The following is a 19,387-nucleotide window of genomic DNA, read 5'->3' as shown; positions in this document are numbered from 1 at the left end:
AAGCTCCTCAAAAAGAAGGCCCTTGATGCTTTGTTCACCAAATTGATCAAATGTTTAATCAACATTGTTGACTAAAGGAAACCAGCAGCGTGAAACTTAACTACGGGGAAAACAGAAAGAACGAGCATCAGATGACGGGTTGTGCTGAATCTTTTTTTGATCTCCTCTAGCTCTAAGATTTGGCGATTTGGGGTGATACCATCTCTGTCTGGAAATCAGTTTATCCTCCTGACTTCTGCATTTCTGTTAATGGATCCATCATTCTTTCATCCATCCAAGTTTAAAAATGCAGCCATCTGTTAAAGCCTGTTATCAGGCCTCTCTCCATTCTTCAACTTGGCATCCTCTGTGTGTTGGCTTCATGCCACCGGCAGGCTGTCTCTACGGGGCAGAGAGGATGGCCACAAATATTTCCAATTTATTTTCTCCCAGTTTAGCAACATCAGCTAAAAAGGTACTTCTCTTTCCCAATGTCTGTGTATCAATCCAAGAAAAGATACTAATGTCCCTCCTTGAGTCACATGACAGCAACTGGGCCACCTTGTTATTAAGGGGATTGGTTTTTCTGTTGGAGCTTTCTGTATCCACCCCTGAGGCTGGTGTTTGGGTGGGCTACCCTGACTGAAGTCCTAATAGGACCATTGGGAACAGAGGCGGCAGGGTGGTGGTGTGGGCGGATGTCCCTCCAAAGAAGCAGAAGTATTGGGCAGACAAAAGCAGCCTGTGTCCACTCCACAGATGCCTGGGGTCCTGGGGCTGCAAGACTGTGAAGGTAGGAGACTCTGGAAGAGTTGGTTGGGTCACTGAGTTCCTGAAGCCAGGCTCTTTATCTTTCTGAGCACTGTCTGGAGATGACTGTCAAGATGGACTTTCCAAAATACTCCACCCATGTCCTTCCTACTTGCCTCTGGTGTTTTCTCTTCCTGGAATGAGCTCTTGCTCACACTCAATCTCAACCCACACGGGAAAAGTGCTTTACTTCAAGATGCGCTCTGAAGCTCTTCTGAAATCTTTTCTGAGGTTCCTGCCTTTGAATCTTCATGATCTCTGATTTTTGTGCATTTGTATTCTCTCCTCTAAGTTAACATGTTGAGCATTAAGGCCTTCTTTCTTCTGTTATATTTTTGTATTCTTTTTCATTCTCAGAATGTCCCTCTCACATAGAAGACACATTTAATGTTTGTTGGACTGAATCTAATTGAGCTGAATTGACTATGCCACTCTTCCTAACTTCTTCAATCTGTATCATTCATTCAATATCTCCATTTGTCAACTCCAATTGTTAATTACTTATTTAGGCATATTTGTTGAACTTGTATCACCATTAGCCAGCATGGGGCCTTCACAATATTAGGTCCTCAAAAGATGTGTTATTCAATGTGATGAATGTTGACTGCCAGAAAATATGAGTGGGTTGGAGGGAAGGGTCACCTCCTCCATGTGTATGAGATGAATGTCTTAGTAAAGCAATAGATGGGAAATAGCCATTTCCTTTCATCATTATATCAGGTGTCACCCCTCCCTAGGACTAAACCCCTCTTCTATTCTTCTTGGTTTCCACGGTGCTCCCCTTTCTCCTTCCTCATTGCATTTTACAAATTATATTGATAACTTCTATTTATAGTTTGGCTTACACACAAAAAACAGATTGTCTCTAACTCAGCAGGCCTGTCTCTGAGTGTCTAGCACTATACTTGGCATATAGTGAGTGCTCAAGAAGTTTTTGTTGAATGCAAAAATGAGCTAACCAAGGTGGGCCTGAATTGGGCTGGGGGAAACAAGAGGTTTTCCTGAAAGGTATGCATATAGTGATCACCTTGTGGCCTGGATAATGTATTTAGGGGTTAATGGGGGAATAGCTTCTTGTTACAGAAGGAAGGGTGAAGGACAAAGGCTGATGTTCTGTGATTATTTGAGCAAGATAAATCTCACAGTTTCTAATAGGGAAGCATATGACCCTTTGTGCTGGATTAGAGGACAAGGAGACCTTGGTTCACAACTGCAGGGTGAGAGAGGCAACTGTCATCATTCTCCAAGAGGTTACTAGAAAGTACACCTCCTTCCAGTTCCTAAAAGTCAGGGCCATGGCCATGTCTGGAGCTCTGTCATGTTTTGGAGAAGTCTGTGCTTTGGCACTTGCATTTGTTTTCCTTCTTCAAAAGCAAAAATATACTTAGTCCTTGGGTAAACTGTATTCTTCTGGTGGGGAAGGGTGTTGAAGTGGCACCAGCAAAAGCTGAAACTGGACACTGAACTAGAAGGTGCTCTTGGGCACTGTCAGGGATGCCCAGTGCAGGGGAAGTGGAGGAGAGAGAGAATTGAGGGGGCTATCTGCTATCATCAATAATATGATAACTACCAATTATTGTCATTGCTAACATTTCACAATCATTATGCCTGAACTATGTGTCAAGTGCTGTATTTGATAACTTTATATGGACATTCTCATTTGTTCTAGAAAACAACCTCATCAGTGTGGATTACCAGCATCCTCATTTTGCAGACAGGTAACTGCAGCATGGGACAAATTAGCATTTGAGCATTGCTCTGAGCCAGTCTGCTCAGTGGTGCATAGAGCCTATGTAATCCCCACCATGGCTTCACGAAGTAGATTCTAGAATTATTCCTCTCCTCTCTGTTATCCACAAGGTAACTGAGACCCTATGAGGTGAAGTCATGTGCTCAGGGTCATATTGTAAATGGGGATGGAATTGGAACCCAGTCTGTCTGAGTCAGAAACCCATCGAACCACTTGTCTTCCTTCACAGCACATTTTTGCCTCCTCTGCCAGATGTGTGTGTCTGGAGACAACAAGAGATTTAGAGAGTACCTGGAGTGTAGGGGTGGAATTAAGAGAAACTAGGAAAGCTGAAGCTTAGATAGCTGAAGTGTTTTGACAAAAACAATACAATAGTGCTCATTAATTTTGTGTCTCTTGGGCACAGGGACTTTGCCAGAGCTATCTTGAATTCTAGCGGTTTCCCTGAGATATGGTAGCCATTACTGCTGTTTTACAACATAAGAAATCAAGACTTCAAAAGGCTAAATCACTTGCCACCTGTTACTAAGCTACTCAGTGGTGAAGCAGGGCTTTGAATCTGGCTCCACTCACTACATAAGCCAGTATGAGTGTAGGCTCTTCTATGAGAACTTTTGCCTGATTTTCATGTTTATACCCATCCCCCCCCCACTTGATCTGGAAACCATAGGGTGAAAACCTCTAAGAAGATACAATTATACCCAGAATGGTTAAATCTTTTATGACATTCAAAACAGTTGGCCACGTTTAGTGCTTATAGTCAAGGTTACTACCTAGAACATCATTCCAAAGGGCTAGCTTCAAAACAAAAACAAAAACAAAAACAAAAACAAAAACAAAAACAAAAGCAAAAACAAAACAAAACAAAACCAAAGGGCTGGCTTCACGTATGTGCAACCAGGGAAGTCCTATAGGGCCTCGTGCTCAGAAGAGCCCCCTGCTTGGTGTAGTATTCTGCTGTTGCCATTTTGGAATTTTCAATAAGCTTATCTTTGAATTTAGGTTTTATGAGTGAAGTCCAATGGGGCAACAGAGCACATAAGTGATCAGAGGAGATAGGCACAATTCTGTATCTGTTGTTCATTGTCACCCAATCACAGAGTGTTTGCCATGATCCATGAGGATAGAATTCTGGTGGACCCATGATGCATGGGAGTTAGCCAGACTCAAAGCCAGTACCAAGTGTGTGTTATGGAAGCTGCCACTGCCATGGACTGTTGTTATAATGTGTCTATGTTGAGAAAGTGAAATCAAATAATTGAGTTGGTTTGTGCAGCATTTCCACTGTTCTCGTAAGAACAAAATATGTACACATGCATGAACTACAAAATGCAGATTGTGTAATATTGATGATTCTGCATGAGTCAAATGCTTTCACATTTCCTCTTAATGTGAAATACAGTATAAACATGTAGGGTACAGTTCATGCTAACAAAACATAATTACAATGTTAATTATGCTTTTCTTAGAGTGACATTAAATAGCAAATAAAAAACACCATGACAAGTCAAGAGCAATGCTGTGGAAGAAAGGAAAAAACTATATTTTAGTGCTTTGAATGGTACTTCTCCTTTCTGCTTCTCCGTTTTCATTATGTCATCAGCCCTAGTCCCTTGTGAAAACAGTGAACTGGGGCTTGCCCTAACGCAGGAGATTGCAGTCCCCAGCATGTCCCCATCTGGGCTTGCTGGCTTGTTCTGGGTGGCTGGGCTCAGGGATGGGAGGAAGCACTGAGCATGTCGGTCATGGCATTGCTGTTCCAAGATGCTTGTGCTCTCCCCAGGCCCCAGCTCTGAGTGGGACCTGTTCATAGTGGGTGCACAAGAAACCTTTCCTGAGGGTCCAGGATGAACGAATTAAAGAGAAATTATAAGTAAAACGACAGAAGGAAGAGAGACCTAGGGGATGTATGGAGAATTCTTCTCATGGGATTTCGTGAAGGAGGCATTCCTGACTGATTTCAGAGGGTCTGAGAACAAGGAATCTGGGCATATTTGTGAGGTTGTTGTGTGCTCCATGGCTTGGCTTTCTCCTCAGGCACAGGTTCCTAAGGGTGCCACCGGGGCTGGAAAGGCAGTCTCTGGTAAGCATGGCCTCCCTGAAGCATGCAGCTGTGTGGAGGCTGAGGCCCAGCTGGAGCTCATCAGAGGTCTGGCAGGTGGAGCACCCTGCAGCATTTTTCTTGCCTGGACACTGGCAGCTTTCTGACTTCAAAGCTGGAACACAGTGACCGAGAACACAATGACCTTGGCACAATTCCTTCCTATCTCTTGGAAGCCCTGCTCTCCAAGTAGAAAGGAGGGAGCCTAGCTCCCCTTGCACTGCTCTCTCCTGCTTGGAAGGCAGGTTTTCCTTAGATGCAGACCTTGGGGAAAAGGAGAGCCGGTGGCAGCTGCCTACTGAGCATCAGGGGAGCCAGACTGGAATCTACTACTTGGAATTTGGAATTGTGATAAATTATGTGTCTGCCTGTGGGGTTTTTCTCCTTCCGGGCACTAGCTCTGAGTGAGACCAGATAATGGGAGTACCTTCCTAGACTTTAGGAAAAGTAAAGAGTAGGGCCACCTTGTACCTGCCAGCCCCTGTCATCCAGCCTCTCAAGGCCACCTACTAATGAATGAGTCACATTCAATCTGATTGAGCTGACAGTAAAACCTCAGTTTTTGAGTGGAGAGAATAATAGAAACTTTCTAGGGCCTTAATGAGGATAGAAGCTAATGTGCATAAAGTGCCCAACAGAGTGCCTAGCGCAAGGTTGCAAGTGTTCAGTAAATCATAGCTTCTATCACCATAATCACTTACCATAATTATCCTAGGCTAACTCGTCATGCGTCATTTCTCTTGTCTTTACCGATTACTCTGGGAAATAGGTAATATTATGGACATGACCACTTCTCAGTTAAAGATACAGGCTGGGATGTTATCAAATGACTCTCCTACCATCACATTGCTAATTCATGTTGGAAAGAGGCCATGCATCCAGGTCAATCCCACTCCATCTTGGGATTCTCTCTCTCCCTCTCTCAAAATGCGTATGTGTGTATATGAGATACATATATATTCCCCCCTCCTTGGCTTACCTCCATGAACAATGGAAGTAGAATATGGTTTATGTTGCTGACATCTGCAGAAGGCTTATTATCCTCATTATCACCATTCTTATTGATAATAAACCTGGAGAGAGCTGCCAACATTTGTAGAGGACCTGCTAGTTTAAGGATACTTTCACCCACATTGTCATTTTTTTTTTTTGAATCCACAGTCCTGCTTTCGTAGATGGAAAAAAACCCAGAAAGTATTGAGACAATGACTTCATAGGGAATAGTTTCTTCTGAGTTAAGGCCTTATTTCCATGGGCCAGGGAATGATTAGCTAATTCCTGGGCTATGTGCTTATGTGATGTACTTTAATCTTAATGTTGCCATTTATGGTCTGTGACCTCGATCATTCCATGTCTGTTTCTTCATCTATAAAATGGGGATAATTATAACAGTATGAAGTAATGTATAAAATCTGCTATCAGTGCTTGCCACACATGAGAGCTTGATCAATAGTAGATACTATTATTAGGCTGAGAAATACTCATGTTCTGCTCTTTTTTGCAGCAGCTGGGTAAAATTGGACTTAAAAGGATTGAGTTAGAGGATATCAAGAAAACCAATGAGCACTTGGGGAATTGGGCAGAAACCCCCAGTGTTCTAGGACAACCAGAAACAATGGTGACCAAGGGTGGGGTTTTGGTTCAGGACCAAGGACAGGACCAAGGACAGTTCTGACTTGCTCCCTGCCCCCCTCACTCGGGACACTGCTTGTAGGATCTGCAGACAAATCTATCTCAGGCCTTTGCCCACCATTCTTCCCATCTGAAATGCTTCTCCTTCCTCTCTTAGCATGAAATATTTCTAACACAGCAAGAAGCAAGGGGACTATAACAGTAACCTTTGCTCCTACCCCTCCAATTTAACTTATGTTGACATTTTGCTGCAACTGATTGTGATATTTTATTTTATTTTATTTATTTTTTTAATATTTTTATTATTTTTAATTTTTATTATTTTTTTGATAGTCACACACACACACACACACAGAGAGAGAGAGAGAGAGAGAGAGAGGCAGAGACACAGGCAGAGGGAGAAGCAGGCTCCATGCACCTGGAGCCTGACGTGGGATTCGATCCCGGGTCTCCAGGATCGCTCCCTGGGCCAAAGACAGGTGCCAAACCGCTGTGCCACCCAGGGATCCCTATTTTATTTTTTTAAAAGGAAACATGGCAGGGATGCTTTCTTCATATCCCTCCGCATCACATACCTCTCCTTCCTTCCCAGAGGTGACCACTGTTGTAAGTCTGGTGTGTAGCCTCTGGATCTTCCTTCCTCTACCACAAGGTCTTGTCTACTTACCCAAATCCTCCACACTTTTTAAGAACAGGGTCCAAGTCCCACTCCTCTAGCTCATGATGACCTTTCTTGCAGAGTTCTATTGCACTCAATTTTGGAGGATTTTCTAGGATTTGTCATTTACCATCTTAATCATTTATCAAACATGTGCTGAGCAGCTCCTACTCTGAGGCAGTGCTCTTCCATTTGCTGGGGTTGAGAAAATGAGTTCCACATGGTCTCTGCCTCTGAGACCTCATGGGCTACAGTGTTCACACAGGACTTAGATCTTGTATAAACCTTTGCAGCCTTGAGACTGAAGACTGGAAGCAGAATAGGAGGCAAGGCAGAAGTACCCATGACACATCATGGCTTGAGTGGCATTCTCTAAATATATCATCTGATTTAAAGTTTCACAACCCAGGGAAATGAGTGTTACTGCCTTCCTTTTAATAGATGTAAAATCAAGGCTTGGAGGACCACCAAAGTAGGAAGCACAATTAGGAAATGCAGCTCATATTTGAATTAAGGCTTTCTAAAGCCACTATCTCTCTTTATCTGGGTTCTTTAGACCATGAACAACTTGAGGCAAAGATTGAGCCTAATTCATCTGTGATTCCCAGGTTCAGCCCTGTCACTTAGCAGATATTTGATTTATGAAAGTTTATGCTGCCATCCATCTCTGGGCTACTAAGGAAACAAGGACACAGGGGCTCTGCCATCAAGGAGCTTACCATCCAGATGAGAGAGCAGGGAAGTAGTGTCCAAATGCCTACCACCCAGCATGAGATTCCTACTCTGAATAGGATATGGGATTATATTTATGTGTGGCCTTGCCCTTTATTTATTTATTTTAAGATTTTATTTATTTGAGAGAGAGAGAGAGCGCAGGCGCATGCATAAGTAGAGGGAGTAGCAGAGGGAGAGGGAGAAGCAGGCTCTCTGCTGAGCAGGGAGCCCAACATGGGGCTCGATCCCAGGGCTCTGGGATCATGACCTAAGCTACCCAGGCAGCCCTGGTCTTTCCCTTTAAAAACATCAGGATAAAGCATGCAAAAGACAGCATGTGCTTGGGATCCCTGCACTGCAGTCAAGCTGACTCTTCTCTCCCCAGGCTTGACATTCCTGGTTCCATCCCTGAGTTCTCCATCTACCTTCTGCTCTTTTACCCTTCTGACTTTGGGCTCAAACTTACCACCTGGGTTCTCAGCTGTCTTATCTCACTTTGGTGTCTCTGAATGTCTTGAAAATCTTGATGAAAATGCTCCAATTTGTGACAGCCTATCAACCAAACCAAACCCCACTCCCTGGTTCTCCTTATTCCTTCCCTTTGCTACCTTCAAGGTCAGAAGGATGTGACTTCATGTGTATGCTACTCCTTTTTTTTTTTTAAATTGGGGTTCAATTTGCCAACATGTTTATGCTACTCCTTAATGATCCTTCCAAAACCAGTGTCTTCTCCAAAATGGAGTTGGGGCAGGGGCTCCTAATCTCTGGGTGGTACAAACCTACTTTGTCAGATTGATGAAAGCCAGGACCCCTCCTCAAAGGAAACGAGTTACATTGAGATACACTTACCAATCAGGAGATGATTGATAGATAGATAGATAGATAGATAGATAGATAGATAGATAGATAACTGTATTCATTATCTATTGCTGAGCAACAAAGTTAGCATATTAAAGCGACAGACACCTATTATTTCACAGTTTCTGTAGGTCAGGGATCTGAGCATGGCTAAGCTTGGGTCTTCTGCTTCAGGGTCTTTCCTGAGGCTGCAATGCAGATGTTGGCCACTGTTGCAGGGTCTTAAGATTGGCTGGGGATGAAATTGCTAAGTTCACTCACATGGTTGTTGGTAGGTTTTGTTTTCTCATGGGAGGTTGAAATGAGGGCCTTAGTTCCTCACTGGTTGTTGACCAGAGGCCACCCTTAGTTCCTCTCCATAAAGCAGCTCATACACTGCAGGTTCATCAGAATAAGTGGGAGGGAACTCAAGCAAGACAGAAGTCACGGTTTTTATCATCTTATCTTGTACGAGACATCTTTCCCTCTTGCCTTACTATAGGCATTAGAAACAGGTCACTAGGTTCAGCTCACATTCACAGGAGAGGATTATCCAGGGTGTGAATACCAGGAAATGGGGTCATTAAGGATCATCTTGAGGGCATGTGCTTATTTAGGAAGGCATTAAGTAAGATCTAAGAGGTCCAATAACTAATGTAACTTCAAAGTAGACACAAGCACCTGCAGAAGCTGATACATCATATGAAATTATCTGTGATTCCTAATGATGATAAAATCACAGATCTTACTGGTATTGGGGTTTGTTGCCTACATTCACATGTGATAAAAATGCCAAATTTCAGTTAGAGGTGGGTGAAAATAAAGGTGTATTTCCTCCACATCTAAATTTACATACCCCCAGAAATGTGTCCTCTCATCCTTGTAAAGTCCATGGACCCAAGTTAAGATCCTCTGCTCAAGAGATGGAAGCCAGACAGAGATGGCTTATTGATTGATCACAGTTGATATGGACTACCTATCCTAAGTAATTCAACCTCCTTGGAGCTAGAAGGTGATTGGATGGTTTTTAAGGTGATCAGAAGTTTGTGGGGTCACTATGGTCCAGGTTTTGGGTCTTATCCTTACATATTTGTAAAGTCATTTTTTGGGTACATATCCTAAGATGATCAGGATTTAAGATAAGACATATTAACAAGATTCCTAAGAGGCTGATGTATCATTACAGTCTTCCATTCTTTCAGCAAAATTGTTAAGCACACACTAATTGACCACTACCATTGGCCAGCCACAGAGATATATATTAGGTCCAGTGGTATCCAAGACATAATTTATGATCTTCGGGAGCTAATGATTATTCACAGTGATCTTCAACTTCCCTTTCACACAGATGCATGTGTGACCTTGACTGTACAGAGAACCATTCTATTTTCCAACGATCCCTGCACTAACCTGCCTCCACATAGAAACGTCCAGTCTCAGAAGAATTGGAGGGGAAACTTCTACCCTGATTTTCTCCTTCATATAAAAGAATGGCTTTTCTGACTGGTGAGGTTGGGACCAGGGCCACTGGCTGGCACTGACATGCTAGTTCTTTTTCTCTCTTCAAAGTCACATGTGTTCTCTCAGCTTTTACCTTTGACATAAATCAGTCCACTGGGGCAGACCTCACCCTGAGGAAGGATAGGGAAGACAGGAGGAAGGCCTGAGTTTTATGGCTACAATGGGGTGAGTGAGCTCCTTAGAAGAGGAATGAACAGGAAGCCTATTATGTACTCAGTTCTGAGCTGTGTTCTCTAATCCATATTAACCACCATAAGGCATATAGTCCATCCCTTCCTAACTCAAAGATCTGTTGGAGGGGAAAGGGATATAATTCTCACCAAACATTTTATCTCCTCCTGTGGCCATATCCAGGATGCCACACAGTTCACCATGCCTTAGCCACAGCTCATACTTATTTCTCCCATGCAAGGATGTCACTACTAAGGTCATAATTCATTTCAATTGGTCTTCACTCAACAAATATGTATTAGGCGTCTATTATATGCTGAGCAATGGGAAAGATGCTGAAGATAGAGCAAAAATAAGACAGAAAATTCTTCCTCTTATGGTGCTTACATTTGGAGGACAGAGGCATGGAATAAATAAGTAACAATGATATGGACAAGATCCTGGGAATGCTTCACAAGGAAAAGACAGCAGGTTGGAGAGAGAATGAGCAGGGATACTCATGTTTGAGATGGTGGCCAGAGAAGGCCACCCTCTGTGAAGGTGGCATCGGACTGAGGTCTGCAGGGAGGAGCAGGGCAGGTGAGGATTGGCCAGAGAACCCTTCAGGTAGAGAGAACTGCATGGGCTTGGAGGCTTGGCGTGTTTGAAGAAAAAAAAGGAGTTTGTATATTTTTAACCAATTGTGTTCAAAGAAAAATACATGTAATATGATGGGTTGTATCTACTAGTGGTATGAGTGAATGCATAACTACTAAAATAAGTGTCCTTTCTGTGTGTATAGCTATACTCATTTTGCCTATCACACTTTGGGAAAATTAATCACTTATTTTAGATCCACACCTGAGAACTCAGACTGATTCTAGAGTCTCAAATATCTACCGGCCTCAGGACCTGTCCTTCTAGAACAGGGCTGGATAACTTCCGTCTGTCTTCCTATTAGTCTAGACTCTACAGACCCCTTCTCTATGTTGATCGATTTTATCTTCAGATGAATATACCTTAGACTTTTCAGCAATCTGTTCATGTGGCTATTCCTTCCTGCAACTTTATCCAGAGATTTCTGATTTCTGTAAAGCTCTAGGCCTTTCCTTTGTTGCTGGGGAATCCTTAACCCTTGAGGATCTCTGAAAAATTAAGAATATCCACCATTATGCATTAAAATTCTCTTCTCTAGCTGTTTGTAAGTTTCTGTCTGGCGAGCCAAGCATGCCAGCATTTCTTCCTCTTGTCCTCGTTTCTCACTGCCACTGGGTCAAGCCACACTCCATCCAGTTGGTAGATCTTTCTGCCTCCCTCTCCCTCTGGGTTCCCTTTGGCCCCAAATGCTAATCTGAGAACTTAGAAAGAGGACCTGAAAAGGGGGCTTCCTGGTGGGCATCAGTGAATCACTGGTAGAATCAGCACAGACAGGCTGAGATGGGCCCTTCTCCCCATGTGATGAGTCACGAGTGGATGGTCACCCAGACAGAGAATGTGTCAGTCTCCTTCTTCCCTCTGCCTGGCTCAGACAGTAGACTATAGTTTCTGTCTCGGTCCATCTGGGCCCATTAGAGACATTTCACCCAATTCTCTGAGAGATTTCAGCCAATGAGGAGGGTTGAGCTGCCATTTAAATATTGTAACAGGTACTCAAGATAGGTTTGCCATCCTGGTCAGCAACCACCTATGCCATGTCCCAGTGATTCTGGTTCATTTCCTCTGCAAATAGATATGCTCTATTTTTCAACTGACTGTGTTCTCATCCTTAACGTGTCATTTCATTTGCCAGGAAACAATGCAGAACAAATGAGGGTCAATTCTTACAAGGCAGAGAATAATAAGGGCTTCTGTGAATTAGGCATTTACTTTCTGAGGCACTTGACAGCCAGGATCTTTTACTTTTACTTCTTTCACTTTCTAACACAAGTACTGCTCATGCTGTGGTGTAGACCGCGACACTGAGGCTCAGGGAGCTTCAAACAGACTCCAGGCTCTCATGGTAGGAAAGGGTAAAGCAGAGTTTGGAAAACGGTGTGGCCAGGTAATTTATCATCCAAATCAGGGCACTTTGGAGAGTAAAGGGGGGGACTGTTAGGACTTTTGCCAGACAACATGTGTAAAGGTCAAATGTTCCAGAAAGCCAGAATATATGGATGCCTCTCTTTTGAAACAATCTCTTTGGCTCCCAAACCTATCTTTTCCACATTCATTCTATTGGTTCTTAGGAAGGTCACAGAAGAAATTGGAGTTTAGCTTCCTGCTCCTTTTGTAACAATTTTGCTTGCTGATTCTTTCCCCTCTCTTCCCATCCTGGGATATTGGGATGAAGTCCAAACCTGTTTTTAAGAAGCCCTATGGGTGATTCTGATGTGCTGCTGGGTGTGAGAACTCCTGAATTCAATGCTATGATCTTTGGGAACACAAAGCTCACTCTTGCTCACTAGTGCATCTTAGTAACTGACACCGAGGCACACAGTAGGCACTTAATAAATGTTCAATGAGTGGATAGAATCATTGAATGAATGAAAGTATGCACAGAGGCAAGCAGGGATGAGAATCGCTGTGTGTCAGGGAGAGGGGTGGCTATAAATTATTTTGAGATGCCCAGTGTAGAAAGAGAAATGAAGAAGAGGTAAGCAGCAGGAGCTTCTTCCAGGCTATGTTTTGATCTCATCCCTAATGCAGAGCCACCAAAGTTTCTGAGCAGGAAAGTGATACTCTCCGATTTGCATTTTTGGAAAGAACACTCCCATGGTGGTGTTCTAGGTTCAGCCTACAAGAAACTGGACACTGAAAGTATTTGAAACATGTTTTCAAAGAGCTACTGAGTGCCCAGCACAATATAACCTTTTACATATTTGAGAAGTCTCCAGGCTGGGCTAGTACCACCCCTGCCCACCGTCAGCCTCCGGACACCCCTCTACAGCAACCAGTCACCCCAATGAGCACCTGAGAGTCACTCTTTCAGGGGGATCAGTGCTTCCAGTGTGTTCACTGGCTTCTTCCCCAATACCAGTAACTTCTCTCTATGGGTGGCTGGGTGGGTGGACGGTACCCACTCAGATTCAGGAAAATGAGGAGCAATCAGCCAAATCAGCCAAGCTGGGTCCCTTCAAAAGGTTTTTGCCCCCTGTCATTTGCTCTCCATGGCCCCCATCCGAGGGCCTGGACACCACGTTCCAGCTGGGGAAAGGGTACCTGAGGGGATTTCAGACACGGCTGTTCACTTTTCTCCAGTACGGTGCTGTGGTTATAACTGCTCACCAGAGCAGCCCAGGGGACCTTGCTGTTTGCAGCCCTGTGTCCTGGGGCTTCCCACAGAGCTTTGCCCTGTCTGGCCTGCAGGCCGCCAGGCAGAGTGAGATGAAAGACACCGTTCACACTTACAGTGACTGGAATGCTCTCTCTCTAAAACCAGTTGATGTGGAGACCAATTCATGAGCACTTCACAGTCCAATGATGAATGGTGGATCCCTGCTATTGACCCTTCAGTTGGCTTCCCTTCAGGGACAGGCTTCTCCGGAGCCTGTTCTGAAAGTCTGGGCTGGGGGTGTCCAGGCCCAGTGCTCAAGGGTGCCTGAATGCACGCTCCTTTCTGGGACCCAAACATACATCCTGTCTATACCCGCACACCCTCCTACATAGAGGAGTCTATCCTCTCTTTAAGTACCATCCACCGCCCCAAATCTTCTGCCTCTGGGGTCTTACCTCATGCCTCCTGCTGAATTCTGACTCATGTAATCTCTACCCTTCCACGTTCATCCTACAGGCACTTACGCACTAAATGTCAGGCTTTTCTCCATGCTTTTTACGGGAATATTACAATTTAATCCATAAGCTTTGTTGGCACTGGCTGGCTGACTTCTGCTTGTATCTTTTGGGCCAGAATGAGTTACACACACACTTAGCTGCAAGGAGGGCTGGGGACTCTGAGATGAGCTTCTGTGTGGGGAAGAGGGAGGGAAGAACCTTTAAAGTAATCACCCAGCAATGTTTCCTCCACAGCTACCACTATCATCCCCATTTTACAGATTTGGAAACTGAGTCACATGGAAGAGAAATAACTTGCTTAAAATCAGTCAGGGAGAAGGAATGGAGACATGGTTAAAATCCCAGGCCAGACAATGCCCAAGGCTGTTGTGATGACCAGTTCTACTGTGGAGACCCACACAGGAGAGGGAGAAGTGGGTGGTCTCATGGTATGTTAGGGAGTAGAATGTAAAGTGATGATCCCTTATCTCAGGGAGAGATTGGAACTGAGGACGAGTCTGGGACTCTGCCTGAAATAGACATCTCGAAGCGTAACCCAGAAATAGAAATGATACTATAAAATTTTAAGGGACTTTGCATATCAGCTTTAATTCTGATAAGAAATTTGTATTATTGTCTTCCTTTAAAATGAGATAATTGAGGCTCATAGAGGTTATATGATTTGCCCAAAGTCCCAGCTGGACACGAATCGGGTCTGTGTGGCTTCAGAGTCCAATAGATGACTTGCTGTCTCTCTGTACTGCCTTCTTACAAGGAAAAACCAGAACAGGAGGCACTGGCCAGCTTCTGTGAATTGCATGTTGTTGGAATTCCTGTCCTTCCTCAACCCAGATTTGTAAACATAGGCTTTGGAAGCCAAAGTACACAGGGGCAGATGTGAAGAAGCAATCTAACCAGGAGAGAGTCACATGTGTCCTGGCGGTGCGAGTCCTGAAGCATGTGTCCCCAAGGACTCCTGCAGACTCCCTGGTGGAGCTGCCCTGGGCCTGGTGGTCTGCAGATGGCCGCAGAGTCACTGCGGGTGTCCAGCTGCAGCCCAGGCGGTCCGGCGGCGGGAGGGTGAGGGCCCTGAAGGGGCAGGACGGCCAGCTGACAGAGCTTCCTTTGCTTCTTCCAGGCTCTTTGCTGAGTCCTTTTGAAAGGAAGAAGGGGGCAGGGAATAAGAAAAGATATCTGTTCTGGGATCTAGAACATCCCACTTTAAATAACAGCTGTTCATTTACTCATTCATTCAAAACTACTGATGCAGCCCCTGCCATGCGACAGGATGTGTCCTGAGTGCTGCCGATGGAGCAGGGGTTGAGCTGAATCCTTACTCTCAGGGAGCATCCCACTTAGTAGACGGAGATAGATAATTGGGAAGATGTGTGTAAGTGCATAATAGATGCTATAGAAAGAAGGGGTGCTGGGCACAGAGATAAAGACTGAAGAGGCTAGGGAGACTTGTTTTTAGCAAAGATGGTCAGGGGAGACTTCTCTGACGCAGTGACACATGAACAGGATCTGAACAAAGCAAAATAATAGGCCGGGTGGATATCTGTGGCCTGATGGTCTTGGCAAAGGGGCAGCAAGTTCAAATGCCCTGACAAAGGAGCAGAGTGGCTCCCTGGGGTGAGTGGGGAGCACAATGATTGGGGAGGGTTGGGAGACCAAGGCAAACTCTTGAACCCCACCCTGGACCTACACAATCAGCATTCTGAGGCTGAGAACCAGTATTTCGTGTTTTAATAAACCTCCAGGTGACTCTGATGCTGGTGAAAGTCTGAGAAATCCTGTTCTAGGGCAGAGGTCAGCAAATATTCTCTCTAAAGCCAGGTGGTAAATATTTTAGGTTCTGGAGATCAAGTGATCCTTGTTGCAACCACCTACCTCTGCTGGGTACCATGCCAGCTGCCACAGACAATACAGAAATCAGTGGGTGTTGTTGAGTTCCAACAAAACTTATTTTATGTATTTGCCAACGTCTGTACTCAGGGACTGGCTTGGTCAGGTGTTACTGCGTAACAAATCATCCCACTACTTAGTGACTTCAAATCACAGCCAGGTATTTTCCTGCTCAGGTATCTGCAGGTTCACTGATTTAGCCTAGGTTTGTCTGAGGGAAAAGGGGTACAGATATACACTCTATCTCTAGGGTGAAGAATTATAGTCTCGTGGCAGAGGGCATGGATACAGCCAAATGAGGGGTGAAGAATTGGGACTAATATCTCCATTTGTGATGGGGCTTAAATAAAACAACATCTACAAAGTGCCCAGGGGTATCTGGGCATGCAGTTAGGGCCTTGTAAAGGCTGGCTATTGTCCTCACTACCATTAGCATTAATAATTATTCCTTATTTGGTATATTTTGGGGCAGAGAATTGAATATAGAGATATAGAGGCTTTCTTTCTTTCTTTCTTTCTTTCTTTCTTTCTTTCTTCTTTCTTTCTTTCTTTCTTTCTTTCGAGAAGGAGAGAGAGGGAGGAATAAGGGGAGAGGAAGAGAGAGAATCTTAAGCTGGCTCCCTGCCCAGCACAGAGCCTGACACAGGGCTTGATCTCACAACCCTAAAATCATGATCTGAACTGAAATCAAGAGTTGGGTGCTTAGTTGGCTGAGCTACCCACATACCCCGGTAGAGGTCCATTCTTTGGGAAGGCTGTTATGGACACCCTCAAAGGTGGGTATCATTTACCATTAGCACTTACAACAATAAGTGTATAGAGTTGTCAGCGTGAGCAGCCTGTGGGTTGACAGAGGAGCTTGCTCTTGGTGCTGGAAGGTTGTTTGCCCAAAGGAAGTGCTGGGACTGGCTTGTCACTTCATAATCAAGTGCTGCTCAAAAACAGGAAAATCATTCCCAATAGCCCAGGTTCCAGTAATAATTGAGAACTCTGACCCCAGTTTGAAAGAATAGTTCAATGAGTTTCTTGGTTGGAGCTCCAATCATCAGGTGCTCTTAACTAATAAGAGTATGTTTGGGGCATATCTCAGGGGGGAAGGCAAAGGAAGAAGAAGCAAATTGGCCTTGGAGATTTATTCTAACAAGTAATGGTTAACTTGCAGTGTGTCCTAGTATCAGCACAACTGTGGTACGACTCCTTCACTAGAAGTTCCCACTTGGTCTCTGCAGATCATTTGCACCAAAATCACCTGTGGCATTGGCAACATATACAACATTCTTGGGGCCTCTTAGTGACTCTGATTTGGGACGGGGAGGCGGACTCTTCAATCTTAAAAGTCTTCTGGTGCTCACAATGAACAGTCCAATGAAGGTGGCACTGGTTTCCCCATTTGTGCATTCATATATATTTATACTATTGCACAGAAGCCAGGGTTCCCACTCAGCTGATTAGAACTAGAGAGTTCTGAATTCTGAGCTTTTAAGGAGTAAAAGCTATGTCTTATTCGCATCCTGGGCAAGGTGCCCTGGAAGGGTGTGATGTTCAGTCCAGCATTTTAAAAATTTAAATTCAATTTGCCAACATATAGTATAACAACCAGTGCTCATCCCATCAAGTGCCCTCCTCAGTGCCCATCACCCAGTTACCCCATCCCCCCACCTACCTCCCCTTCCACAACCCTTTATTTGTTTCCCAGAGTTAAGAGTCTCTCATAGTTTGTCTCCCTCTCTAATTTTTCCCCCTCAATTCCCCTCCTTTCCCTTATAATCAGTCCACCATTTACAGCGCCTTCGCTTTACAGGACAGGAGACAGAGGCCCATGAAGGCTAAGTGACTCATTCAGAGGTTTGCCAATGCTGCATCCCCCACTCTGTGCCCCCTGCCCCTCAGGGTCTGGCCCTGCCACGCTTCCTCTTGGGAAGGAAACTCCCATGTATGAAACACCTCTGACATGTTAGGCCTTGTGCTAGGTGTTTTAAACATGTTATTTCATTTTCTTCTTTAAGAAATAAAACTCGTTAAATTAGCTTTATTAGCTCCATTTTATAGATGAGAAAATGTGCCGAAAGTCACACAGCTAACGAGTAAAGGAAGTAGAAGTCAAATCAAGGTTTGTTTGGTGGACATAGTGATTGGAAGAGGGCATGAGGATGCTTCTGGGGGTCCTGACAATGCTCCAGTTCTTGATCTGGATACAGGTCACTTGGGACTGGGGCTTCAGGGTGCGAAGTTGCATCACTGTACACTTTGGCTTTGTGCATTCTTCAATGACAAGGTGTGAAAACCAATCTAGGTGTGTCTGGGTTGCAAACTCTTGCCATTTTGTTATGCCCTCTGAAATGAGAGCTTGTCTCCTTCCCAATCAATGTATGGGGCATGTGAAGACCTGAGTCAGAAGTCAGGTCCGGGGGTGCCTGGGTGGCTCAGTTGATTAAGCTCAGACTCTTGATCTTGGCTCAGGTCATGATCTCGGGGTTGTGAGATCAAGGCCTGTGTAGGGCTCCCCGCTCAGCAGGGAGTCTGCTTGAGATTCTCTTTCTCTATCCCATTATCCCTACTTCTGCTCACACGCACGTTCTCTCTCTCTCTCTAAAATAAATAAAATCTTAAAAAAGAAATCAGATTCCTTCCTTCTTTCTTCTCTCTCCTTCCTTCCTTCCTCCCTCCCTCCTTCCCTCCCTCCTTTCCTTCCCTCCTTTCCCTCATTCTTACTTAACCAATATTCCTTTCTTCTGCATCAACTACCTCTAGGGAGGTCCCAGCAGATTCCCAAATGTGACTTTTCCTGGGATTACGGTTACAGGGCAAATGTGTCCTCTCAGAGCCCATTTTACACAAGACTGAGAAGCTTCCCATATTGTTTATACGTACATCTCTATGCCCCCAATTCCAGGGTTTTCTTTTTAAAAAGAAAACCCAAACCAGCTTTATTTAGGTATAAATGTCATATAATTAAAGTATACAGTTTGATGAATTTAGACTTGTAAGACACAAGGTACAGTGCCTGGCACAAAATAGGCATTCATTTCATGACAGCAGTTACTATCAGAACAGTGGGAATCATAATTCCCATCACACAAAGGTGTTGTGAGGATCAGTGGGAGAAATCACAGAGGTGAGCCACTGAGCAGGCATTTAGTACATAGTCATGGCTACCATGGCAGCTTCACCAACCTTGTACTTCAGCAAGAATGAGAGATCTAAGATGCCACAGGGAACACGTGGAGGGCAGGACCCAGAAATGGCAGGTAGGTAGCTGAGTTATGCTGAGGAGCAGAGAAGGAAGATATGAATTAGTGTCTTGTTGTGGAAGTGATGGTACTGGGCACTTGGTAAGGGAGGGGTTTGGACAGAGGAGTTAGTGCTTTGATGGGAATAGAGGAGGAGAACATTCTGAGATGTAGGGAAGATGAGTACATGCATGTGTGTGTGTATGTGTAAAATAAAGCTCGATTCAGCATGTATTCTGATGTTCTTACGGTGTGTCCATCCTTGTGCTAGACCCGCAGAAGAAGACAGAGGGAAGTGTCAACCAGTGGAGAACGGACCTACAACCACACATCCCTTCTCAGAGCTCTGC

The sequence above is a fragment of the Vulpes lagopus genome, chromosome 9, assembly GCF_018345385.1.
Source record: "Vulpes lagopus strain Blue_001 chromosome 9, ASM1834538v1, whole genome shotgun sequence".
Lineage (NCBI taxonomy): Eukaryota > Metazoa > Chordata > Mammalia > Carnivora > Canidae > Vulpes > Vulpes lagopus.
The sequence above is the reverse complement of the archived record's forward strand: the minus strand, read 5'-3'. Positions refer to the sequence as shown.